The sequence below is a fragment of the Passer domesticus genome, chromosome 2, assembly GCF_036417665.1.
Source record: "Passer domesticus isolate bPasDom1 chromosome 2, bPasDom1.hap1, whole genome shotgun sequence".
In the NCBI taxonomy this organism is placed as follows: domain Eukaryota; kingdom Metazoa; phylum Chordata; class Aves; order Passeriformes; family Passeridae; genus Passer; species Passer domesticus.
Window position 1 is genome coordinate 110,997,827 of NC_087475.1, and position 17,630 is coordinate 111,015,456.

Genomic DNA, 17,630 nt, shown 5'->3' on the forward strand with positions numbered 1-17,630 from the left:
TGTTATCATTACTTTAAAAATAAACAAAGGTGGTCCAATTACCATGTCCAGCCAGCTTTGTGACCGGAAACAATGTCACTCCCAATCAACAAACTTGTCATTCAACTGCAGTGGAGCCAGATAAGAAGTCCTGCTTATCAAAATTTTCCTCCATCAATGCAATGACTGTTGGGAACAGGCTGACTGACACCACAAGTTGAATAACATTGCCTCCTTCAAGCAATTAATTGTTTCCCTCCTGAAAGCAACACGAGTGGGTTTGACATCCACTGATAGCCTCCACATTGCACAGGGCTTATAACCTTCCTCACCTAGCATTAATAGCGCAAGTCTGGTCTGTTTATCCTTAGGTAAAAGTTAACTTGCAAAAGTCAATCCCAATTGGATGCTAACCCCTTCATGTTTGCATCAGCCATTCCCTGCCTACTTTTTCCCTAACAAACTACCACTGAGATTTCCTAGTGAGGTTATATTTGTCTGACAGGTGATAAAGTAAGAATTTCTTTTTAAAAGTAATGAATACTGTGAGATATTAACCAATATTTTAGTAAGTCCTAGTTGGCTGACATGGTGGGCACTTACCCAAATCCCCTGTAGTTGTTGAGTCAGCTGTACTCCATCTATCCCGTGCTCCTGCATGTGATCAACTGTTCAACTCCTCTGCCCTGCAGAACTTTTTCAGAAAATACTCTGAGCCTGTGGATGGAGGAAAAGAGACACTCATTATGAAAATTCTTTATAAAATAGGTCTGGATTTCAGATGGGAAAATTTGACAGGTCTTAGAATACTTTACAAGCCTGTTCATCATCAGAATGAAACCTGAGTAGGTTCTTTATGGTGGCTTTTTTTCAATCCGCTGCCTGTTTTTTTTTTCTTGCAGGCTTTTGATCTGCTTCTCTCCACTTGTATGAAGAAATCCAGAGGACCATGTGGGGCAAACAATCAACCTGAAGAAATTATTCTGTCATCAGCTTGTTGAGGGAAAACCTTGTCTGATTAAAAAGAGGGGTGGGAGGAAGGAGTGAGATGGAAGCATTGAGATAGGATCAGTAACTAAACTGCAAGGTTATCAATGTACCATTGTGTGTTGTGAGAAGTGTCTTTTGTTTTTTTTTCAGCTCTGGGCAAAACTCATAGTACTAAACAAAACAAAAGCAAAAAGAGCGACATTTCACGCTGTGATGAAAACGTGATATAGGGGTGTCATCATGAATATAGGTGACAACAGAATGATAATTACCAACAGGACATCAATGCACACAAAGCCAAGTGCACACAAAGGCAAAGATCAAGCTGCTAGAAACTAAGCCTGCTTCATAATATCTACTCCTCTATTTATGGGATTTGGAGGGGGGTGTTCAAGTCCTGTTTCTGGCATTAGACTTTTTCCTCCTTCTGCCTCCTCCCTTCAGTTTATATTGTAACCATCTATGCCTGGAAACCTTTGTTACACCTCTGGCCAGGGAAAACAGTAGTTTGTAGGCTTTTGCATGATACAGACAGCTTTGAGGTGCCTGGATTTGTTGGAATGTAGGGCAGTTTTCAGAAGAGAAAAGCCCTCTGCCATGTCTCCACTTTGGCCAGCTCCTCTTAAGCATCAAAGTGCTGCAGAGCACACTGCATACATTGATGGCAACCCAGGCAGGCCCCACAGAGCAGACATGGCAGAACCAGCACCAACATGATGCACTGACTCACCTCCTCCCCATCATCCTCCAGTGTCAGGGTAGTGACAGAGGAAAGCAGATTTTCCTCTTAACGCTGAAATGTCGTACAAATCTAAACTAAAATTTCTCTATGTAATATCAGTTTCACAAACAAGTGCATTTAAAGAACAGTCTAACCTCGAGTAGGTTTCCAAAATGTGACACTCTATTTATGTTGTTTTATCATTAAGATGTATCCAATATCAAAAGCAATCCCTTGCCTTTTGCTCTTCAGATGAGATTATTGAAAACATCAAATCATCATAAATCACAGTGCAATTTCTGTTGCCACCGACAGCAATCACAGCTTCTGCAACATCTGGGTTTCCTCCCTCTGCAGGAGTATGTACACGATGAAATCCTGACAGGTGTCATCCCACCTTTCCCTTGCTGAGGACTGTTTTTCAACAAATAAAGGAGACAAAGCACAAGACTGCGAGACACATCCTTATTATGTGAGCCTTACTGAAGGAGCTGCTCACCAGCAGCTATCCACAGAGGAGCTGTGGCTGTGCTCTTCTGGGAGACAGCTCTCCCCAAAAGCTGTAGGAACAGCTTGGCTGAGGTGAGCACACCTCCACCTGCCCATGTGTGTGAGCAGAGGTGGGTTAAAAGCCAGCTGGGCAGCACAGCCCACAGTGGCTGCATCGCCTTCATCCCAGCAGGTCACAGCATGCTCCCCTGTGGAAGTCACTGCTGACAAGCACCTCTCACCTTAACCTTCTCAGGGAAACAGTGGTTACCTAGATGTTCCCAACCCCAAGCATCTTTTGCCACCTGGAAGGGCAGCTGGTTTCCCCTCAATCTATTACAACCCCGTAGGCAGGGTGAAAAACAACCCAACATGTTTCATGATTAATCAACTGCTCTTGTTTACAGGAAGCTATTAATCAAAACATCCCTGTTCTTAAAAGGGATTTTAAAAAAATCCCTTGTTCTTAAAAAACAAGCCCTTCATTGCTATAACACTGTACCTATAAGTGACCTGAAGGATATACCACATGCCCTCAAAAATCCAAGTTTCTTTTTCAACTTCTCTATGGAGAATTCAGTAATTCTCCTGCTATATAATGTGTTATTTCTCTACTCTTTACATTTAACAAAAAAAGAGAAATCCCTGAATCCTTTGACAGGGAAAAATAAACCAAAAAACGTGACTATTTCACCATTAATCCTTGAGAGAATGTGCCTCCAAATATTCGATTCTTCAATCTAAGAGTATTCATAAGGAAAACTATTTTCACCCTGTATATTATTCACTCATTTATAATATTCATTCAGATTTCCAACAGCTATTCTGGCCAGAACAAATATAAGGCTACAGCTCTATGAATAGATCACAACAAGCTTTCCAAATGTACCTCATTAAGAAACATCTTGCTCACTTCCAAATGAAAAATCTGTCTCCATTCCACAAATCCCTCGGACTATCTCACTCATATTTTATGTATTATTTGAAATCAGACAAGATGATTCTTCTAAACAATAGTTTTCAAGGATATTTGGACACAGTTTGATTACTAATTTTATCTATTAGCTTCTAAGGAACTTTTTCTTTTCATATAGAATGGTATAACACATAAGAAAAACATTTCTTTTTCCCTCTTCTCTAGAAATTAGAATGCCCCCACACCTTGCTACCTATATCTAAATACCTGTGAAGAGACAGAGAAACTGCAAGAGAATAGAAAAACTCAATAGAGAAGTACAAATTTCAAATAAAAGATTATGTCCAAAGACTTTTAACCAGTTCACATGCAAGCCAAATTCCACTGCTGTTTTGCCCACAATGCAACTACATATTTTGTCAGATTTTCAATTATCTTAATAAAAATAAGATAGATGAGATCATCCTTTATTATTAATCAGAATTTTTAAAAATCACGGGCTTTATCACTATTATACTCTAATAGACAGCTCTGGAATTATCTTAAACTTACTTCTACCAAACACAGACCACATCAGAACTTCACTGTTAATATGAAATTCTACAAACCTCAGCTAGATTAGTAGCTTGAACCACAGAGGCTATTTCAAAACAAAATATTCTTCAATGTCATAAGTCATATGAAATGTCCATTCTCAGTTTAAGAGTGAAATGCTTTGCTCTGTGAAGAGGAATTCTGGGTTTTTTGGAAATGAGCTCTGAAGGTGCACAGTGACTGCTAGAGCGTCCATGAAATGAGTTCTGCAATTTAAATGACCTTCTAATGGAACAATTCAGACAAAGCACACCTCAATTGTTTAGGAACAGAGGAATTTTTATGCACAACTAGATAAGTAATTTTTCTAGTCATATGCTTTTTGTAGAATATATGTCAATATCAAATGTTTAAAATACGTCTGAAAAAAATATAGTTAAAGAACAACCTCAGCTGTCAAAACACAAACAAGCAAATCTTTCTAACAAAATAACCTGTCAAATTTTGGCATAGTTTTGGGACATATATCTGTGTATAGGCTTATATTTGAGAGTATTCTGATAGATTTCCTCCCAAGACATCATCATCATCATCCACATTCAGTTCTTCTGACAGTGAAATTTTGGAAGCCTCCAAACAGGCCCCCACTCCTTCCAGTTGCTTTGTGTTTCTTATAGTTGTATTCATCTGCATTTAAACCCCACATACACACTTACTTTTCTAGGCATTTCTCAGTATTAAGTCCACACTGAGCCCCTTGATATAAGCAATTCACATTACTACCCAAGTTTATTTTCTAAAAATCAGATTTAAGTCAAACCCCAGCTAAACTGGATTAACAACTTATATAATTCTTACTGTACCAAATCAATGTGTGCTGTAACCACAAGGAAAAAAAATAAGTTGAAAAATCAATACTGCATGAGAGATTCCTCCCTAGCTGTAATCAAATATACTCACACAAACATATGGCTTAAAAATTGTCATGGCTGTTTACATTATCGGCATCTAGAGAAAGCACACACCAGTTTTAACTGAATAGTATTCAAGCTCAAAACCATCTAGTTCACTTTCTATCTTGCCAAAGCAATTGTAATTTAAATGTCTCCAATGCAAACTATTAGCAGAACATGGAGCACAAGTGAGAAAAATGATCATGAAAGTATACCTGCCTTGAAACATCAGAGAACCCAAATCCAGTTTAGGCAATGTTTTACCAAAGGAAAAACATGACCTGAACAGATTGCGAATAACCCCGGCATCAGTTTCATTTGGGTACAGACCACAAAACTGGGGTAGACAAATCCCTGTTAGTTTTACTAGCATAAAGCAATATACATCACAAGACAGCATGTTTCAGTTAGCATTAGCAGAGATAAATGTGAATTAGAAATGGCTGTGGTTCCAAATTGGGAATTGGAATAAAAAATACACATAAGACTCCTTCAGCTTCTCTGGATTTATGCAAACCTGCCTACTTATTGTTAACAAATACATACTCCCTGTGCTTTAGAACAGCATTAAAACCAGCTCATTTCTTCATTGAAAATTCCTTTTTATTTCACAACTCTGCTTTTTAGTTTTAGATTTTTAAACCCCTACTGGCAGAACCTACATCTAAACTACATCTACACCATAGATTACCTCAGCTCACCTGTGGCTGTTTTGAAAAAGAGATTTTGTGTTGACAATTACAGACTTGACAGCTCAGTGTGAAAATGAATCTGGAATTCAACTTCCTTTTGGATTATACCGAAAATTTTTATTTTGTCCCAAATCTTAAAAAAATCACCACATTACCATTTGCTATCTTATCTCCAGTCATAGAGAGTTACAGTTTTCACACAGAGACACAAGTTTGTTTTTAAGGCTACAATTTCCAAATATGCACACTCTGTAGCATTAGATGAATTCTAAACACTACACACTTGCATGTAACACCTGAGGTACCCTCCTTTATGAACACATTTCCACCTCCCAGCCAAACCTACAGTCTTTATTCCTGTCCTAGACTATTCTTAATTTTTCAGTAGTTGAAGCATTATTTTTCTTCTGCAGAGGCCCCCTCATCCCTCAGAAGAGAAAGAAAGGGCGTATTTGACCTGAAAGGAATATTCACCTGGTCCTCTTGCTTTACAGCATAGCCTTTTTCCTTGTCTCTCTCTGCCATTAGCTTCTTCAACTAAATGCAGATGTCACCAGCCTTTCTTTAGAAAAGGGAAATAAGTGTCCCATTAAGTACTTAGAGGAGTGGACAGATTCTCCCATTCAGCTGGTTCCCTACACACTTGCTGGTGCTGAACAGCAAATCTTCTATTTCTGAGAAAGGGCTATCACAGAGAGGTCATTTTCCTCTAAGTGGTTTCCTTATTTCATCTGTTCTCAAGTTTAGTGTTAAGTTGCTGAAAGATTACCTCATTCATATGATTGCGAGCCTGTTCGCCTCCAGAGTGTAGCATGAATGAGGCAATAATTATTTGTTGGAAAAATACAGGTAGTTTAGCTTGCATTGCAAAGAAATATGCCTGAAGTTGTCATTATTCCAGGGACAAATCCTGAGACCTTTATTTCCTTTTCAGAGAGTCAGGCCCTGCTCACAATGGTGAAAAATTACATGCAGATACTCCCAGCTTCTGCTCCAGCTCAGTGAGAGCCCAAAGCGAACTGGGCAAAGGGGCTGCCTGACCAAGCACTGCTGCAGACCATGTATGCACCCACAGCATGGGGCTTCTCCAAGAAGGAAAGCAATCACCAAGTAAGGTAGGATGAGAGTTTAATGTACTTTAATACACCAGTGAAGTTCCCCAAATGGTTCCCCGTGCCTCCTTTGGCGTAAGTGGGTTTTTCAGCTTTAGAGACCAGTTTACCTTACGCCAGAAGGTTCTTTTGGGAGTTTCTTATTTTTGGAGGCAGGGGGGATTTAGGTTACTTATTTTCAAGAAAATAAAACAAGCAAGTGCAATGTTAGTGAAATAAATGCAGAGTTTCCCGTGTTTAATTAATTCATGGACAGATTTCTAAGACCATTTTCGACAAGATTTTTCCCAGCCAAATACAGTCACTGTTGTAGTTACTAGGATAATTTTCTATAATTAAATGCAAGATTAAAACTTCAAAACATTAAGACCATTAAAATGTCAGGAAACTCTAATAAAGGAGTAAAAAAGAGTGACAGAGATCAGAAAGATTTTTCCACAGAAGAGCCTTGACCCATTCCTCCTAGGTTGCACCTGCTCTCAGAATACAAAAGCAGCAAACTGCCCCTAGGAAGAAAAAAGCTTACTACACAACTCCTATGAACTGCATTTAAGATGCATGTTCATTATTTTGCAGAAGGAACGTTCAGCAGGATCAATATGCCATCAAGATAAAAGAAGAGTATAAATTGTCCTGAGAGTTGGTCGGAATTTTCTTTACTGTCAGCCAGGGAATTAAAAACAGGGCAGGAGGCATATTAAAATTGTGCTTTTATAAGCCTAATCACTAGGCTGGAAAATGAGTTTCACAAAGAGATAATGAGCTCCCAAATCATAATTTGCCAAGGGTGCATCGATTTTCACTCATCTTCAGATCATTTATGAGCACCCAGCACAAGAACACCTTTCTGCCCCAGGCTCCCTCCAAGAAGGGACTGTGCCAGAACAGCTCTCCTTGTGCAAGGAGGAGTTCCCAGCTTAGTGTTTGCATCAGCTAAAAAAGGACGTGACTTTGGATCCACTCAAGATGGATATTTCATGGTCATTATCAAAGCTGAGAATTAAAGCATTCTTGTGCCCTGTTGAACAAATATTTCCTTCCCCTCTTGAGCATCTCCACAGACATGGCAAAGAGCTAATCAAAATAAGCTGATGATAGAATCAGCTGTGCTGCCATCACTGTGGTTTTACCAGGACTGTGTTCTCATACCCGGTGCACAGGAGAACAGCCTGAATATCCCTCCTTCAGCTCCACCTTGGGGACCACTCCATTCAGTCAAAGGACAAAACTTACACCTGAGTTAGCAGCAACAGGATATTTCCCCACCAGCTCATACTGAAACAGTTAAACGAAGACTCTAATGTCAACCACAGCAAATGAGAAAATAATCTAGTTCAGCATACGTTCTAGATCAGTGCCTACAGCACTGTCCTAAGAAACAAAGATGAAATAACACTCTCAGACTAGAGAGGAATTAAACCTAAGTCTTCTACATCTTAGTCAAGCAGCCAGACCCCTGAATTAACACAGAGGAGCTACTGCGGAGGCAGCTTTCTATCACGAGCACCAAACTTTTTTACAAATAGCATCACAAGAGGGATAACAGAAGTTAAAAACATGGTCTTTTCATTCAAGCTGACATCTGATTTCTTCTCTTATGGCAACACACAAAACCCACATACATATCTACATTCTTGCTACCAGGAGTCAGGCTTGTTTCCCTCTCCCACCCATGCATCACCAATCCATAAATGGCCTATGCTAAAAGCACTCACTGGATTTTTTTCAGGAGAAAGGTTGGAATCAGTCTTGTCATCTGACTCCTCTACACATTATGTTCTTTTAATTCCTCTATAATTTGTATTTAGACTTATATGTACAAAATTCAATGTTAACTCCTCTCTCTTGTTTCACCCTCTAGTGCTTTCATTTTATTTGATTGCACCCTGCACTTGTCAGCAATTTAGACTGACTGGGTATTAATTGTCTATTACATCACCCCTTTATTGTGTAGCAGGCACAATTTTCTCTTGTAAAGAGTTATCTTCATCCCAGGACCTGGCTGGATTCCAAGGGAGCTATTTGTTTGTCAGGGCAAAATTCAATAAAAAAATGTTGTTTATCTTCAAGAGCTATTTATCTTCTGCTAGAGAGTAGAGTAATTAAAAAATGGTATAGTTTGGGGAAAGCGAATAGGTTGCTGAGTTTTTGTTTTCTGTTTAAATTTGGTGTTGTACTCCAAAATTCACTAGTACTTCAAAATCATTTTTTCTCTAGCAAAAGGCACAAAATTATAAGGGGGAGGAGTGCTTCAATTTTTGGACATATCTTTATTTTTTTCCATTCTGTCACATCTCTGAACAAATTAGACATTCCCTAAGTTGTTCATTTCAGTGGAGAATGAGGATTATGTCCCTTACCTTAGCAGTCAGTCAAAATAGATCAGATATTTCTTTGAGTGGTGGGATCGAAGGAACCTGTTACTCTCTCTCTTTAATTGTTTGAACATGTATTTTTAATTGCAGAATTTATCTCCCAAGGCAAGAAACAATGTACCCCACATTCTTCAATGAGAGAACTCGAAGCTGATGCTTCCTTCCTTTGTTCACTAGCTGAACATGCCCATCACCAGACCTTAGCAGATCCACCTGAATTGGTAAAACTAATTCCCACTTTGAACTGCCCTTGTCTGCAATACTCTGAGATTCTTTACTCTGCAGGTGACTGAGCACTGGAACAGGTTGCCCAGAGAGGTTGTGGAGTCCCCCTCACTGGATATATTCCAGACCTGTCTGGATACAACCCTGTGCCACATGCTCTGGGATGACCCTGCTGGAGCAGGGAGGTTGGACCAGATGGACCCATTGTGGCCCTTTCCAACCTACCCATCCTGTGATCTCATCCCATCTTTGCTGTTGTACAAGGGCCTGCAAGACAACTTCTCAGAAGTGAAAATTAAAACATACTGGTGGTTCAGCATCACACATCTTAATTTTCATCTTCCTCCATGCCAAACAAGCACAAAGCGCTACAAAGTTTAAGCTCTACGTTTCATACATATTTTCTAGAGAAAACATAGAATAAATGAATGCTTGTAAATCTTCATTAGTCTGTACATTATGGAAAGATACTGTAGGCTAAATATCAGAATTGCCTATTAAATACCATAGCAACAGATCAAAGTAGATTTTAGTACATTAAACAAAAACACTGCAAAAAAAAAAAAAAACAAAAAACAAAAACATTGCTATTAAATATATTTTAAAAGAATCCATAAATTCAAAAGTTGAGAAAAATGTATTTTCTCAAGAATTACAGCTTCACTTGATATATTTCTTTCCTTACTATCAAGTTCACTGAATTATTTATTCATTCTAGTGCTTTAATAAAGAGAACCACTCAGAAGTAATTTGATTTAAAAGTACTGTTACTGCTAAATGCAGCAGTAACAGACCACAGGAATTTGTAGCTCACAGTTATGTGTGGCAGGACAAAAAGCTTGCTGTACTGAGGACACACTGCATGGCTACAGCCAAGAAAGACATTTTGGGGTGTAAAAGGATATTTTTGTCTTTCTATGATAAAGAAATTGTTGTGCTCAGCCGCAGGACCCACACTAACCACACCAAACATGGTTTGAAATTTTATCGTGCAAGATGAGACAGTGTTTAACTTCAGCATGTTTCAAACATACAGCTCTACCCATGGGAGCCAGGCTACAGCAGCAGGGGACCCCAAGCATTTTTAAAAAACTATCCATTAATCAGGTGAATACCCAGCACGTTTACATGTACAAAACACACTGCGTTGTGCCCACACAACCTGCACAAGTGTTGTCAGGATTTTGGACTCTGAGCAGCAATGGCTGAAACGCCACAGGGGTAGGCACAGACTCTCACTTTTGTTACCAGCTACACAAGGAAAACAATTCTTACCAAAACATGGCTTTTTAGGCAAAGCAATGTTCAACAGATGTTTTATTTCTTTTTCTGTGTATTCTTACACTGTGGCTAGAGAGTCTCTTGTACTTTATTGTTTGTAAAGGTACTTATTCTTTTCCTCTACACTTTTTTTGAGCAGAGAAAACAAAATCAGATTAAAGCGATCAAAACATTAGCATGTTGGTTGTTGAAAATATCACAAGTAAAATGTTAAATAAATCATTAAAACAGCATCAGAGTTTGAGATTGGAGGTTTTTTTAACTTGATGCATCTGAAATATTTTTTTCAGAAACTGAATTCCAAAGAACATTTGGAACTTCATTTCCATTTCAAATCGGGGTACTGGAGAAATAAAGAGATCATTTTTCTAAAATAAGTGTAGGGAAGTTCTCCTGTGAAATGGAGAAATCCATTTCTCAGCCAGTTGGCTCTGTCAGATCTCTTTCTGAAATCAAGCCACTAAGAAATACAAAAACCTTTAAGTAACATAAAAAGGAATACATTGAACACTTCAGCTAAACTGGAACGCAGACAGTTTTAAAATTAGAACAGAGAAAAGATCATATGAATAACAATGGGTGACAAAACAGAGAAGAAGCAAGAACTTTAGAAATGCTATTCCTGAATAAAATACAAATCACAGCTTCAAGAGCATCCTTGTAGCAATGAAGAGCTGCAGACCTATGATTAACTTAAAAGAAAACTAGAAAGCCCATATCAGATTGCAGAGTTGCAGAAAATGAAAATCAGACTAAAAATCTGCCCAACACATACACACAAACTCTACTTATGTAAAAAATCTTTTTATACATAAAAAAATTATTTTCCCTCAGCAGGACCCGTGTACAATCTCTGAGACAATCACATAGGAGACAGAGAATCACGTTCGTGATGTAAGCTCGTGGCAACATTTTCAGTAGTAAAATATGGAATTCAAGTAAATGAGATGAAAACTCTTACTAAAATTATCTACAGCTGTAATCACTAATGATTGTAACAATCTTTGAACAGATGCATCAGGACATGATCTTGTATCTGTTTTAAAGCTGTATATCCACAGACCACAGCTATACTTGTAGCTTATAGCTTAAGCTAGCACATGGGAAGGGAGATCATAAACAAAGCCTACTGTTTTTACACTTCTTCTATACAGTCCACATCATTTTCAGCTTTACTTCCAAACAAAAGTAACTACTATTTCTTTTTATTATTCTATGCAAGAAGCTGCTCTCTTAAGATGAAAGCCTGCTACTTGCAAGACAAATATATTTGGGAAAACAATTCTGCTTTGGAGAGTTTACTGTCTAGTTTAATTCCAAACATTATAAGTGGGAATAAAAATAACACATGGAAAGAACATACAACATAATGCACTAGTTTAAAAAAGCCCACACTACAATTCATTTTTCTTAAATAAATAACATTTTTAATTCTCTTTCAGCTTTGTATTTCTATTTTCTTTCAGCTAAAACTCTGGATAAAGCACTCTCTATAAAATCCATGAACGATTATAAACTCTTCCTACTGTAATAATCCTACTCTTGTGCCAGAGACTGCATAAACACCCAGATGACAGCATCTGTCCCAAAAGCTTAGTAATGATATTTGCAGTCCACGAGAACAGGTGGCTTACAGACAGGACATCCAGTAAAGCCATGAGAACCCACGCAGCCGCATGAGGAGCTGTGGTCCTTGGGCTCTTGTCTTGGAGCAGCAGGGAAAACAGGCCAGATAAATCCTATCCTGAGCCATAAACCCAGCCCCTGCTCCCAGCCTTTCCATGCTCTTTCCTGTCACATTGAAGCATCTTTTCTGGGAATGGAAGAGAAATGGTTTAGACCATGAGCAGTCCAGCCAAGATGTGTTCAGGCGAGCCTTAACAGGGAGGGGAACAGGTATATTTATAAATATTTACTAGGATTTCTTACCTAGTTTGAGAGGAAGCAAAATAATGAAGATAATCTTCCAAGTTTTAAGCAGGACACATCAGTGATTATAGGGAAAAGGCAACATTATCAGTGCTGCACAAAGAAGGATCTGTAACATCTAAAGCTACAAAGGATCTTGCAAAGAGCACCGACCCAAGTCAGTGCAGAAGAATGCAGCAACGAGTGAACAAAGAACAGGCAGCACAGACAGCTAAAACTGCACTTTCACAACCTAGAGGAGTACAAGCAGAGCATAAATACAATCAGCAAGCCACCAGACAATAAGGCAGAGGCAGGCCCAATCTCTGGAACAAGACACAGAGTGTAACGACAAGAGCGGCCTCATCTGCTTGCACAACGAGATAAAACTTAGATTTCACAGAAGGGAACTGCAGTACTTAGACACTGCCTAGAGATAATCACATTAACACAGATCAATTCACTGGGTGTGCATACCAATATTTGAAAGTAATTACTTCCAGAATTCACTTACTTCTATTTATACTCACATTGTTTCTATCCACACTCTAAACTGTAGCATTTCATTACTTTATTTCAAAAATCTACATTAATAGTACCAGGCAAGGGCTCTCAGCTTGTAAATAACTCAAATGCTCATACTGGGCTAAAATAAGTTCCATAAAGCTATAATTTTAAAAATATTATGAACTATGAGCAAGAGAAAAACACAAATGACTGTCAGCATAAATACTTGGGCCAAATTTATAATCCATAACTTTGCAAGGACAGATGACCTTGTGGGCAGGTTCTTCTACAGTAGAGATGCTTGTTCTAGGGATATGAATCGTCACGCAATTAATGATGTGAACAGAGTTAGATTTTAATAAGTTTCATCTGAGTTCATTTATTGACTTAAGTTAGCATGATAAATTTATGAAGAAGTATGGGAGCTAAAATATACCTATAGGAGTAACAATTAGGTCACACAATTTTCCCATGCCCTTAAGAAAAAAGTTATCAGCCAACCTAACACTTCAAACCACTTAAGTTTTCTATCTAAATATTTGTATTAGGAAAAATATGGGCAGAGACTTAGCTGAGACTTCAGTCTATTTTTATGCATGTGCATTCTTAATATACTAGTAAATAGTTGATGAAGTAGATTTAGTGGCTCTACTAAATTACAATGTCTTATATTTACATGATTATTTCATTACCTGTACCTTTAAGTTATTTATCTGGGAGAAAAATTACCTGTTTAAATCCAGACTGAGGCCTTTTAAACACTTAAGTAGGAGCACAGTAAGATGGAAATGCCTATGTGTTTTGTGTAGATCAGGACAGAAGGATAAGTGTTTGGGAGCAAGCATAGAGGGGGGAAAAAACTATGTAATCTACAAGCAGCACTGGTACAGAGAAGTTAGCAACACAATCCAGTACTCTGAAAAGAGGGAAGCAGGAAGGTAATGTGGTATAGGCAGTTAAACAAGATTGTGACTACTTTCCTCAAATTCACCTTTCCCAAGACTTTCCATATTTAGCATATTAGCTTTGGTCGCTGCCACAAGAATCTCCCTTCTTCCACATGAGAACAAAACACAAAGGAATCCACAAACTCTGAAGAACATCCTGATGGGAATCAAGTTGAGTTGTTCACAGAACTCACATGCTTTGTATGTTTCCCTGACACACAAAAGATTGTACCACTGATCTCCATCAATTTAGGTTCCCATTTTACTGCAACATATTAATGTAGCCATTCTTCTCTTCTCCACTCAGGAGACTTCACTGAAAGGTGAGATGTTGCGTTAATGTGGGTAACATGAATAAAACTTGTAAAAATCCTCCCCAATTTTAAAACTGTCATAGAAAAAGAAAAAATAAAAAGAAGTTTCCACCAGTCCTGATTTTTCAGGATCATAATTTCTCCATGCTTTCATACAGCACAACAAATCCAAGCCATTCCCAGCCTTGCTCCAGCATCTTTGAAACAGTCCTACAGCATGATGACCCCAAGACAAACCACTGTTTCCACTGCCTCTACAGCCAAGCTCTTGCTTGGTGGCTGTCACCTTCTCCCCTCCCTTCACAAAGGAAAGCATTGCACATGTTTCATGTTGTTTTACATGTAGGACTGTTCTGGCTGGACTGGCTGGTACCCACATTCACTATATTTCATTTAACATCACACTAAAAATCTTTCATACCACCAGCACATTTCAGGTTTGTAAAGAAGCATTCTGCAGTTAAAACCCAGTTTTTTCAAGTGCTGCATGTCTGTCAAAAGAAATGGCATATGTACCATGTTTTAGACCCTACTGTGCAGAAAGCCACAGTTATTATGCTACTAAAGGTCTTGGGCAATCATGGCATTGTTTCATTGTGCTCTGCAAGCAAGATATCAAGGAGACATTTTCTGTCACAAGCTACCAGAAATACTAACATTATTTCCCCTGTAGAACTAACACCTTAGATAAACAAACAGGCAAGTCAAATGCTGGTTTCCATGACCTGATTCCTCAGGAAAGCAATGACAAAGACCCACAGTATGTTTGGGCACCTGAGTCACGCAGTGTCAGGCAGCAGCAAAGGGCAGGGCAAGGCAGTCAGCAGCCCTGGTGGCCCTCAGGTGGCCCTCAGCACCAGATCCCAGGGTCTGGAGACAGGAGGCAGACCTGGTCATGGGATTCATCAGTGCTCCTGGACAAAACAAAAAAGGAATTAGATCCAAGGCCCCTCTGGAAGCCCCAGGCAGGATCACACAGAGCTTTCTCCCAGACCCTGCTGTGAGCCAGGCAGTGATGCCACCATACTCACCCAGCCAAACACGGGTGGGGCTGGGCTGTCACAGGTGGAACAGGGTGATTTTCCATCCATCAGCCAGAGATCTGGACCTTCCTTTTCAGTAACATCCAAGGAAATGAGCCTGGTTTCCTGCTGCCTTTCACTGCAGCTGCTACCCATGTCTCCCTGAAAGGCAGCAGGCCTCACATGGCCATGAGGCATGGCTGGCTGCTCATGCAGGGGAGATGCAGGAGCCCATCATCCCATGGACTGAGCATAGCACAGCTGCTGGCCTGCTCCCAAATTTAAGATTCTTATTTCTTTCATCAAGCAAATACAAAAAGATGTACCTCTGAGACTGTGGATAATGTTTAGTTTTATCCATCATCCAAAAGTCCATTTTAGGAATGAGCTACTCTTAATTTATTTTGATTTCTTAAGTCAAATTATTGAATAATCAGAAATATTCTTACTTGCCTTATATATACCAGAAGGATATAAACACACCAATGTCATGGCATCCTTGTTATGCTGACTAATTACTCCAGTTAGCAGCCTCCAGATGAATACTCTACTCCATCTTCCATTTATTTTCAGCTGCAAAGCACCTGTGCCAGGGCCCTGGAAATGCTCTCACAGGAACCAATTAAACAGGGATATTGTACCATGTCAAGTGTTCTTGCTGAGAAGTCTCTTTGCTGGAGTTGTCACTAAACACCTCCAGGAAAAACAAACACCAATGAAGCAAAGGCACAGTAGAGGAAAAAAGCCACCAGCAAAAACATCTCACATGAAAACTGGTATTGTTCCAAGCCCTGCAAAGTACCAAAGTGTAGAACCATCTACATCTAATGGCAGGCAGAAAAATGACCAGCATCATATTTTATAAATGCCAAAACCAAAGTTCTGAGTCCTCTGTATCATGCTGCATAGAATGAATTCCGTTACTCGTATCTCCACCACAATCAGAAACATTTGTATGTTTCCCCTCTAGGCTGCAATTCAGACTCAGAACAGCACAAACCTGACTTCTAACTTCAAATCTGCATTGAGTACCAGAGGAACCCCAGTAATATTTTGTGTTGTACAATGGAACACCTCCCCTGCTCTATTTAAGGTTCTAACTCCTCCTTGAAAAGTTGTTGTGTTTCTTTTATTTCATTTTGTGATCTTAGTGCTGGCAGAAAAAAATTAAATGGTAGTCAGAGTTTTAGATCAATAGCCAAAAGCAGGTTTGATATATGCAATTCCTTTAGGAATTTATTCACCTTATATAAATGGCACAAGTACAGAATCAAATGTCCTTACTTTCATATAATCTTTCACAGTCAGCTTTCAGAACAACAGTGTCCTTAAATTGCTATCCCAAACAATACAATATTCATCAAATACTCCAATGATCAATATCAAATTTGTAATTAGATGAACACTAACAAACACACAATGCTTAGTCATACATTATTAGTGGAGTAAGGCACGCAACTCTTAGTCATACCTCATTAGTGGTTAATTATGTCTCTGGTTTAAGTTCCAAATCAGCGGAGAAGCTGAGTATGTCCAAAGACACAAATGGTAGAACACAACGTATTTGATCAGAGGAAATCTCTCTATTTTGATGGGACTGAACATGACACTCCCCCCACCTCAAAAACCAAAATAAATAAAATCAGTTGGCAACAATTAAGATGGAGACAGGAGCTATTTATTTCAGACAAAAGTTATTCTAACAAAGCTCAGACTTCAGTAATAAGTGTGAGTTCTGTATGGAACAGCTTTCCTTTGTGAAAGGAAGAGGCTTAAGCAGAAATGTATCCCTACAGTTTTTGCTTCTGACACTACAATCTGAGAATTGTGCCTAATTCAGAAGCATTACAGGAAAATTTATTGTACAGCCTTATTTAAATTTACTCTGCAAACCACAGCATATTTTTAACAGCTGACAAAGTTGATCATAAAACTGATTGGTCTTTACAGCAATAGAACATTGTCTGCTGGATCTAGCAGCACTCACTTATTCCAGATCTTTTTCAGGCACCACCTATCAAGTGCTTCAGCTCTGTGAAAGAGGTAAGAGTTCAGACACACACAAAAAATGGGAATAATTACAAAATTAAACCAAAATTCATGTCCTTAGAGACAAAAAGGACAAGATGAAAAAACCTGATTCAAAAAATTGTACTTCATTATGAAATACGAAGATATTTGAGGCTCAGATAACTTAAATATATTATGAACAAATATCCTGAATTTTGATACACTTTATCTAGAAGTAGAATTGGGAAAATTAACTAGAAAAATCTTACTGCATTTGTGTTTGTTTAAATTCCATTAACTTCTAGGAACAACTGTGCTCTCAAGCAGGCAGAATACATGAAAAGAACAAACATTCAAAATGCAAAGAAAAGCCCTGCCAAGCCTCAAAATTAATTCTGTAAACCCAAAAGCAGTTGTCAAAACATGCCTAATTTACAATGCTATACTATTTTTCCATTTGTGAAACTGTACTTGAAAGACTTCCATATGATAGAAATACCACAATTTGCACTATTAGCCCCATAAGAGAGGCTAATTCAATTTTCTTAAATCAGGATCTTCCATTGGAGTTGCATACACAATACCACATGTGCAGTGAACAGCAACAACTCCAGACAGAATTCTGACAGTTACATTAACTAGAAAGGTACATTAT

At 38.6% G+C, this 17,630-nt stretch overlaps 1 protein-coding gene across 15 annotated transcripts in view; it reads right to left on the reverse strand.

Moving 5' to 3' along the window:
- ZPLD1 (zona pellucida like domain containing 1) overlaps nt 1–17,630 on the reverse strand; it is a 105,093-nt gene that overhangs the window by 29,244 nt on the left and 58,219 nt on the right. For 12 of the 15 annotated variants that reach the window (XM_064410633.1, XM_064410629.1, XM_064410640.1 and 9 more), the window contains one exon: nt 583–696. The exons of 1 other annotated variant lie outside the window; for it this stretch is intronic. The gene's annotated coding sequence lies outside the window, so the exon portion shown is untranslated. Of the gene's footprint in view, nt 1–582; nt 697–820; nt 949–17,630 lie in introns of all 15 variants that reach the window. 2 more of the 15 variants (XM_064410637.1, XM_064410634.1) reach the window with 1 other exon arrangement.